Here is a 9,904-nt window from a genome sequence, read left to right on the forward strand (position 1 = left end):
TTTCTTCTCTCTCTCTCTCTCTCTCTCTCTCTCTCTCCCTTCTCTCTTCCGAGCCTACCCTGACCCGCCGGAGACTTCAGCTCCACCAGCCGTCGTTCAGCCACCAGAGACTGCCGGACCACCCCAGTTCGGACCCCGTCGTCTCCCCTGCCTTCCTGGGTCGCTGTTCGAGCCGGTGACGTCGCCGGACTGGAGGAGAACTCCTCTAAAGTCCCGACTGCTCCTTCACCGGAGCTCCCACCTCCGGCCACCATAGCTCGTGATTTATAGCTCATCTTGTAGCTCTCATCAAGGTTAGTGATCCCTCAACAGGAATCGACTTAATTCGATCTTGGTAAGGAGAGATGTTTAATTGAAATTCTAGGGATTTATGGATGTTTTGGTTCGATTACCCTAGTTAGCCTTAGAATTGGACTAAGTGCTAGTTACGAAAGTTGTTGTGCATGTTGAGAGGATTATTCTGTTAAAATTTGAGAGGCAATGGACATCGCCGGAGTTCGGCTGCCGGCCGCTACTTAGAGGTTATTTTGCATGTTTTCGGGTTTGTTATAATGAGAGGAGTTTAATGAAGTATAGTTTGGAATTTTTGGAGGAGTTTTGATAAGGTTTGGGATTTATCAATGATTAAGGATTTAGGCGGTTATTCGAAAGGAAATCCGGTAGTTGGTTTAACAGGATTTAAACTTCAAAAAGGTTAATTTATGGCTATCGGTGAGTGTGGTGAAATGTGAGCCTTAATAGTTTAAAAGTGGAGAAGTTGGGCAAGGGAGATGAATTATAGGCTTCCTTTTATTTCAGAAATTTTTATTAAAATATTATCTTAGTTTGGAGGCTTAATATTATTTATTGTTCAGGACGTGAGGAGGAGGCCTCGGATCGTCGGCAGGCATAGCCGAGCACTGTGACTGGACCTTTGATTTTAATCTCATGCATGCACTAAAGTTATTTAATTTCAAAGGCATTTGGAGATTTAATATTTCGTTGGAGTAACGAGTTCCACTTATTTTTTTCCGGAACTCTCTTGCTAATTTTAGTTGACATGTGGGACGTGTCAAACGATTTATATTATTTCCAAGTACAGTTGGGAACTGTACTGTGTGCTATGAGTGTATTATAATTTTTAGGGAAGTGTTGATCTTTTTATTTTAATATTGTACTTCACCATAAAAAGGTTGATTTATATTGATTATTGCTAGCTAACCTTATTAGCGGTCCTCATCATATGTGAGTCACTATTATAGCCTTATTAGCGGTTCTCTTCAAATGTGAGTAGAGCGCGTAGCATGGACGCTATTATAGCCTGGGAGGTAACCGATCGGAATATATATATTTATTGTTAGCTAGCCATTATTTAGCGGTCCTCACCATAGGTGAGTAGACCGCTTAGCGTGGGACACTATTACAGCCTTGGAGGCTCATCGTTATGGGGAAACTTTTTTCCCATTTTTATGATTTATTGGGAACCAATGGGATTGGTTCATTATTCTTATTCATAAATATTTTTGGAGAATTTACAATAGTGGCATGCATAAGTATTTTCTTAATGGAAAATTTGGGAGAGCGTAACTTTGATTTCACTGCTCCTTATTTAAGTCAATATTATTGTTATTTATTTTTGTCCAGTCACGCTAACGTTTTAAATGCTTCTCCCCTGGGCCTTTCGTTTTTAAATGCCCAGTCTGCAGAGTTCGGTTCAGCGAGTGTACGTAGGAGGCGAGTCATATTTTCCACCACTTTCAGTTTTCATTCGTAGGTTACCTGCTTAACCTACTTGTGTATTTTCTTGTTTCCTAGTAGTTGCTCTAATAAACATGGGATGTCTTAAATGAATTTATGTTGATGTGTGTTAAGAGCTTAGACTCCACTTAGGAGTGATGGAAAAGATTCATTTGGTTTGTTTTTATGAGAGATTAAATTCATGAGTATTGTTTTAAATTATTTTGTTTTTGAGGTGGTGGATATTTATTTGGGGGAGCGGATGACTCCAGGAGATGTTGATTATGTTGGTATAGAAGTGTTTTGGGAGTTGGTATTTTTCAGGTAGGGTTGCCCATTTTCAAGGGATGATATGCCAAAATTTTAGTAGAATTTCCTTTGAGGTGGGTCCCACAGGGTTTATTCCAGATTTCAAGGGATAATCCGGGGTAGGTCCTGACACGGATGATAGTGGGGAGTATGTGATTTATTGTGATGCTTCTAGACGTGGTCTAGGTGGGGTATTGATGCAGTATGATCGAGTTATTACCTACGCTTCTAAACAATTAAAGCCACATGAAATGAATTATCTCACTCATGATTTAGAGCTTGCAGCGGTAGTTTTTGCTCTCCAGTTGTGGAGACACTATCTTTATGGGGCAAAGTGTCAGATTTTTACCGATCACAAGAGTCTTCGGTATGTGTTCACTCAAAGAGATATAAACTTGAGACAGAGAATGTGGATGGAATTGATTAATGATTATAATTGCACTATTGAGTATCATCCTGGAAAGGCTAATGTGGTAGCGGATGCTCTTAGTTGAAATCCCTCCAATATCTTTGTCTCATATAAAGACGGTTCGAGTTCCACTTCTTTATGAGTTGCGAGCTACAAGGGTGGATTTATTGGTGGATGAAGTTGGTGCTTTGGTAGCTAGTTTTCATGTGAGGCCAGTTTTGGTTGATAGAGTGCGGGAGGCACAGTGTAATGACCCTTCCATTGTTCGGTTGATAGAAAGAACATCGAGTGGAACCACCGTTGATTTTTCAGTTAGAAGAGATGAAACTTTATTGTTCAAAAATAGGCTTTGTATTCCAAAGAGAAATGAAGAGTTAAAGAAGGAAATAATGGAGGAAGCTCATAGTTTTGCATATGCTGCTCATCTAGTTAGCACAAAAATGTATCAGACTTTGAAGAATTATTATTGGTGGCCAAACATGAAGAGGGAAATTGCTGCTTTTGTGAGTAGGTGTTTAATCTGTCTGCAAGTGAAAGCTGAAAGGCAGAAACCTTCAGGGTTGCTTGAGCCATTGCCTATTCCAGTGTGGAAGTGGGACCACATCACCATAGATTTTGTTTTCAGTTTACCTCGTACCCGTGAAGGGCATGACTGTTTTGGGTGATTGTGGATAGACTCACCAAGTCTGCACATTTCTTGCTAGTGGGAAAGAAGTATACACTGGATAAATTGACAGAGCTTTATGTGAATGAGATTGTGATGCTTCATGGTGTACTTGAATCAATAGTGTTAGATCAGGATCCTAGATTTGCTTCTAAATTCTGGGAGCTCTTCAGGCAGCTTTAGGCACCCGATTACACTTCAGCACTGCTTTTCATCCTCAGACCAATGGGCAATCGGAGAGGACTATTCAGACTTTGGAGGATATGTTGAGAGCTTGTGCCATGCAGTTTAGAGGGAGTTGGGATAAAAACCTATCTTTGATGGAATTTGCATACAACAATAGCTATCATTCTAGTATTGGTATGGCTCCCTTTGAGGCACTTTATGGGAAGCAGTGTTGTACACCTTTGTGTTGGAATGAAGTAGGAGAAAAAGAGCTTTGTGGTCCCGAGTTAATTCATGATACAAATGAGAAGATTAAAGTGGTCAAAGATAGACTCAAGTCCGCTCAAAGTAGGTAGAAGAGTTATGCAGATGTCCGTAGGAAGGACCATGAGTTTCAAGTGGGTGATTGGGTGTTCTTGAAATTATCTCCTTGGAAAGGGGTAGTACGTTTTGGTAAATGTGGGAAGCTTAGTCCGAGGTATATTGGCCCTTATGAGATAATAGAGCGAGTTGGTTCACTTGCTTATCTGTTACTTTTGCCTCCAGAATTATCAAGGATACATAATGTGTTTCATGTATCCATGCTTCGCAAGTATATTGTCAATCTCTCTCATATGCTACAAGAGCAGCCGATTAGTTTGCAGAAGGATTTGTCCTATGAAGAGGAGCCGGTTCAGATTCTTGACCGGAAGGAGCAAGTGCTTAAGAACAAGAAAATCCCACTTGTCAAGGTGCTTTGGAGAAGTCATCAAGTAGAAGAAGCTACTTGGGAATCGGAGGAGCAAATGAGGCAGCAGTATCCCTATCTCTTTGATTGACAGGTATGTAAATTTCAAGGACGAAATTTTTATAAGCAGAGGAGAATTGTCACATCCCGACTCTTAAATTTATACCTTATTTACTAGCTTGGTATTAATAATAATTTCACCGTCTTCGTCAATGAGTTATTAGTTTAATTGGTCCCTAGAGGGGTTTTGGGGCACGTTTATTTCGGAGGATTATTCGTAAGAGAAAAATGTGACGACGGTAAAAATGGTAAATTTTAGCTAGTAAAAGGTAATTTTTGTTGGGGTATTATTTTTGTGGAGTTATTTGTGGAGTTGAGTTGTTAATTGGTGTGGGTATTAAGGTGTTGGACCGGTTTGGGGAGTAGAGGCCCAAACCATTTCTCTCCCCTAACTTCTCTCTCTTCCTCCCAACTCTCTCCCTGCTGGATTTTTCTTCTTGCCCGTACGTCGCCGTCCGGCCAGCTCCGGCCGCCAAGTTGGTCCCTATCGAACCACCACCTTCTCCTCTTCATTTCTGGGTAGGTGACCGAGCCCCTAGCGCCGCCATGAGAGAGAGTTGCCGCCCGAAACCTCCGGTTGTCGAAAGCTCTCAGTCGCCGGAATTTCCTCCTCCGGCCACCAATCCGGGCAAGCCCTATATGGTTTTGAAGGTCCTCAACTAGTTACCTTGCCCTAGAAAGACTCGGTCTAGTTTGCTTCAGGTGAGGAGAACCGATGAGTGGAAGTTCTAGGTTTTTTTGTAATGTTTTCGTTCGATTGGCATAGTTAGGCTCTGAAGGAGAACCGATGAGTGGAAGTTCTAGGTTTTTTTGTAATGTTTTCGTTCGATTGGCATAATTAGGCTCTGAATTGGTGTTTGTGCTAGTTAGAAAAGTTGTAGAGAGGATGACGCTGTCAAAATTTGGTAGGCATTGGAGGTCGCCGGAGTCGGCCTCTGTCCGCCGCTGTTTGGGGGATTTTCATGATTTTAATTGTGTTATATTAAGGAGAGTTTAATGGTGTGAATTTGGAATTTTTGGAGGAGTTTTGGATAGGTTTGGGAATTTTTAAAGTTTGGTAATTTTTCCGGATTAATAGGGTAGAATCCGGCCATTTGATTAACGTTGTGTAGACTGTGGAAGGTTGTGTTAAGGCTGCCATTATTTTTCGGTGAAGTTTGGAGCATATTGAGTTAAGAATGGCAAAGTGGGCAAAGATGAGCGTGGTTAAGGCTCATATTTAATTTTGCCTATTTTGAGTAAATATTGGATTTTTTAGTTAGGAAATTAATTATATATTTGGAACAGGATGTGAGGAGACTCGAGCAGAAGAGGCCTCAGATCGACATCAGGCTTAGACCTAATTTGTGAGTGGACTTTGTTTTAAATTTAAAAGCATGCGATGCATTATATTATTAATTAGTTATTCTTCTGCTGAAATTTATTGCTTTCTCTGATATTTGGCAATTTTCATTTTTTGGAGAGTTACCGAAAATGAGATTTTCGGTGGATATGTATATTGGATATTTATGAGTATAGTATATATATAAATGCTAGCGAGCCATACGTGCTTGGTCCGTCATAATGGGGTAAAATTTCATTATGGCGTGATGTGAGTGTTAGACACAAACCTGTACGAAAACTACTTTCTTATCTGGTTCTTATAGGTTTTCATATAGGGAGTCCATACGTATATACACAAGCGTCATAGTCCTCTCCGGTCATAATGAGGAAAAATTCCATTATGGCGCGACGTGAGCGTTAGACGCAAGCGTCGAAGCGTTGTATGAATTTCTATTTTTCTATTTTGTTCATAAAATTCGTAAAAGCAGTCTGACGAGTGTAAATATATATATATATATATATATTGTATATAATTTAGCCTGAGAGGCTCCATTTTTATTGAGTTTTGGAGACTGGCCGGAGCTAGTCAGGTATTTGCCAGTTGGTGAGTAGAAAGCTTTGAGCCGTCGCATGCAGCATAATTTCTATGGAAATTAAAATGGGAAGGCGTAAATATTTATTGTTTATTTTATTTTTGTCCACTCACTCTAACGGTTTCAAATGTTTTCCCCTGGGCCCTTTGTTTTAAAATGCCCAGTCTGCAGAGTTCAGGTTGGTACTAGTAGGAGGCAAGGCGTAGTTACCCACATGTCCACCACTTTTCACCAGTAGGTTATCTGTTAAACCTACCAGTGTTTTTCTTGCTTCCTCTAGGTTTAGCGGCTCTGATTACCATGAGGATAATGTATATTAGCTCAGTTGTGTGCTAAGTCTTCGATTTAAATTTGGAATATTTGAAGGTTGAAGTTTGTTATTTTATAATTAGATATTTATGTGATGGATTAGAAGATGGTTTTATTATTATTGTTGTGGTGGTTGTATTGTGGGGAGCGGGTGGCTCCAGGTGTTGATATTGGATGTGTCGATATAGGAGTGTTATTTAAACTTTTCAGGTTAGGGTTGTCCATTTTCAAAGGAGGTTATACCCAATTTTTTGGTAAATTTTCTTTGGAGATGGACCCCGCAATACTTACTTCGGGTTTCAGGGTGAAATTCGTGATGGGTCTTGACAATATCCCAATGAAGAGTGAGGGTTTCGATTGATTTCTGGGAAAGGAGTATTTCCTGGAGGAATATTAGGATGTGGAGTGAGGGACCAACGTGCATCTTTTCAACCATCTTGAGTCTCTTTCTAGATGTAGATGAAGTTGATGTTGTATTTTTATACTATTTATATGGAAATCTAATAAATTTCAGAAAAAAAAATCTTCCGAAATTTCTGATATTTTTTTCCTGGATCGGATATCCCTGATATATCTCTGATATATCTCATGTCTCCTTTTTTTCAAAATACTGATAGAAATACCGATACTGATATTTTAATCGTTGGTAGACTGAGGTATTTTTCATGTTTTGCAGAAATCTGCACCCCCAGAAACGCAGCTGAAAACAATGCTACTTTCTGAAAGTTGATCAGAAGCTAACTCGTAATCATGTAGTGCTGATTTAATGTGAACATATTCCTCCACCAAATAACAAGCTGTCATCGGCAAATAGAATGTGGTGGATTAGAGGAGCTCCCTCACAAACTTGTATCCATGTCAAAAGACCAAGAGCTGCTTTTTTTGTCCAAAGGAGCATAGAAGACCTTGACACAGCAAAAACAAATAGGGTGACAGTGTGGGTCACCCTGACGCAACCCTTTGGAAAGAGATATCAAACCCTTCAGACGACCATTGATCAAGAAAGAATAGCGAACTGTACTAACACACTACATCACCATCTGGATACAAGAGGAGGTAGGGGTGTGTTTGGTTCAGTTTTCACCTAAAACCGAAAACCAAACCGAATAAAAAATTTGGTTTGATTTGGTTCGGTTTGGCATTTTTTGAGACCTTCAACCGGAAACCAAACAAAACCATGGTTCGGTTCGGTTTCAATTTTTTTTCGGTTTTTCTTCTTCTTTTTTAAAATAATTTTTCTTAAAATTTGTGTGCTTTTGGCTTAGTAAAAAATTATCATATTTTAGGTCCTTTTTTTTCTTCCATTTCATGTTTTTATAAGCACATATAATATATCAATAAAATTTTTGACAATGATTCTTCAACAAACTAACAATTTATAAACCAAATAGATACTTTGAAAGTTTAATACTTAATAATTTTGAAAGTTTCTGGAATTGACCATACTAGCACACCATGAAACCATAATTTTAAAACTTCTAAGTTCATCTTGAACACAAAATATAGACTCCATAGTTTAAATTCCATCCAAATAAATTCTAAATTTTAAAGTTTAAAAATCATAAATTTGAATAAAGAAAAGAAAAATAAATTAAATATTAGAGTCTATCATCTAAAGCTCGCAAGAATAAGGTCTTCGATTTTAGAGGTAACATATCACTCTCTATACTTCGCATACACGACACCGAAAATATTTTTATATGTACATAAAACGAAAATAAAAAGCAAAATATTATCAAAGACAAACATATAATTATATAGAACATAAAACCTAAAATCATATTGTTCAAATCAAATATTTCATACGAAAATAAAGACAAAAAACGATGTTGTTTTAGAGAGATTAGGTTTTTCGGTTCGGTTCGGTTTTTCAAGGGCCAAAACCAAAAACCAAACCAAACTAATTTGGTTCGGTTCGGTTTTTCTTAATTCGGTTTCAGTTTGGTTTTCAGCATGGTTTTTTTCGGTTTTCGGTTTCAAAATTCCACCCCTAAGATGTAGCAAAACTCAACCATAGCAGAACCACCTCCAAGAAACACCATTTCATCTCGTCATATGCCTGACTCATATCAAGCTTAAGGGACATAAGACCCTCCACATTTGGATGTATGTATGTAATGAGAGACCTCATTGGCAATCAAAGTGTTATCCGTTATCAGTCTACCTGGGATAAACACACTTTGAAACGGTAAAATAAGTTGGTCCAATTCAATATAACCTTCAACCAATTCGCAACAGCTTTAGAGCAAATTTTGTAAATCACATTGCAAAGAGCTATAGCCCTCATGTCTGATACTTGAGTAGTGTTTGGAACTTTTGGAATGAGGCAGATATGGGTATAGTTCACTTCCCGCAGAAGATAACCAGAAAGTAGAAAGCTTTGGGTAGCCTTGACAACATCATCACCCACCACATCCCAATTGTGTTGATAAAATAGGGGAGGTATCCCATCCGGTCTAGGGAACTTAGTAGAATACATCTGAAACAAGGCTTCTTTAATCTCTACAGCCGTATAATCAGTACACAAAGCCAAATTCATCTCCGGAGTTACCTTTGGAACAAGCAAATTCACAATAATGTTGATAAAATAGGGGAGGCATCCCATCCCATCCGGTCCAGGGGACTTAGTAGGATACATCTGAAACAAGGCTTCTTTAATCTCTATAGTAGTATAATCAGCACACAAAGCCAAATTCATCTCCGGAGTTACCTTTGGAACAAGAAAATTCACAGTACTTCTCATATGATTAAGATCGATATTTGCCGATTGAAACATAAACGAGAAATAGGACAGAACAACTTTCTTAATACCATCATCCAAACCCTGCCAGCTCTCCTACTCATCAAACACACCATGCTCAAGTTAACTTATAATAATATAATTCATCAATGTTTTTCATAGTTGGGCTCTCAAGTTCATATGCCATACTTGATCAAAGAAAGAAAAAGTTCTTATGCAATATAATTGATTTTGATATCAAAAGAGAAGTTCCTCAAAGTCTCGAACACTGCAGTTTCATCTGCCATCCTTATAATTGATACATCTTTTCTATTCATGTAGGGGTATAATTGATAAAAATTAAAATGCTGGGTACATTTAGAAGTTTGCTAGCTATATTTAACAACACCCTTTCACTTTGAAGATTCATTAGGGCAACTCCAACAGAGGTTCTAAAACTGGGTTTTAGTCTTATATCTCCAGTTTTCATCACCAACGGGCCAAAAGAATGGGTTCTAGTCTTGGAAATATAGGACCAAGTCCTATTCTCAGTCTTAAATTTGGGACAATTCCAGGACCAGGACTTGGGTCCACTTGATTTTGGGCTGAGCCAGAGACAATGGAGACGCCACGTGTCACATCCCGACCCTTATATTTTTACCTTATTTACTAGCCTGATTATAATAAGAATTTTACCGTCTCCGTCATTGTGTAAATAGTTTAATTGGTCCCTAAAGGGGTTTCGGGGACGATTATGTGCGGAGGATTATTCGTATGGGGAAAATACGACGACGGTAAAAATAGTAAATTTTAGCTAGTAAAAGGTAATTTTTATTCGGGTATTATTTTTTCGGGGTGTTTCATTTTTTTTGGAATTGGGTTGATAGGTTGGACCGGTGGAGGCCCAACC

This window comes from Fragaria vesca, unplaced genomic scaffold (genome assembly GCF_000184155.1).
Source record: "Fragaria vesca subsp. vesca unplaced genomic scaffold, FraVesHawaii_1.0 scf0513090, whole genome shotgun sequence".
Lineage (NCBI taxonomy): Eukaryota > Viridiplantae > Streptophyta > Magnoliopsida > Rosales > Rosaceae > Fragaria > Fragaria vesca.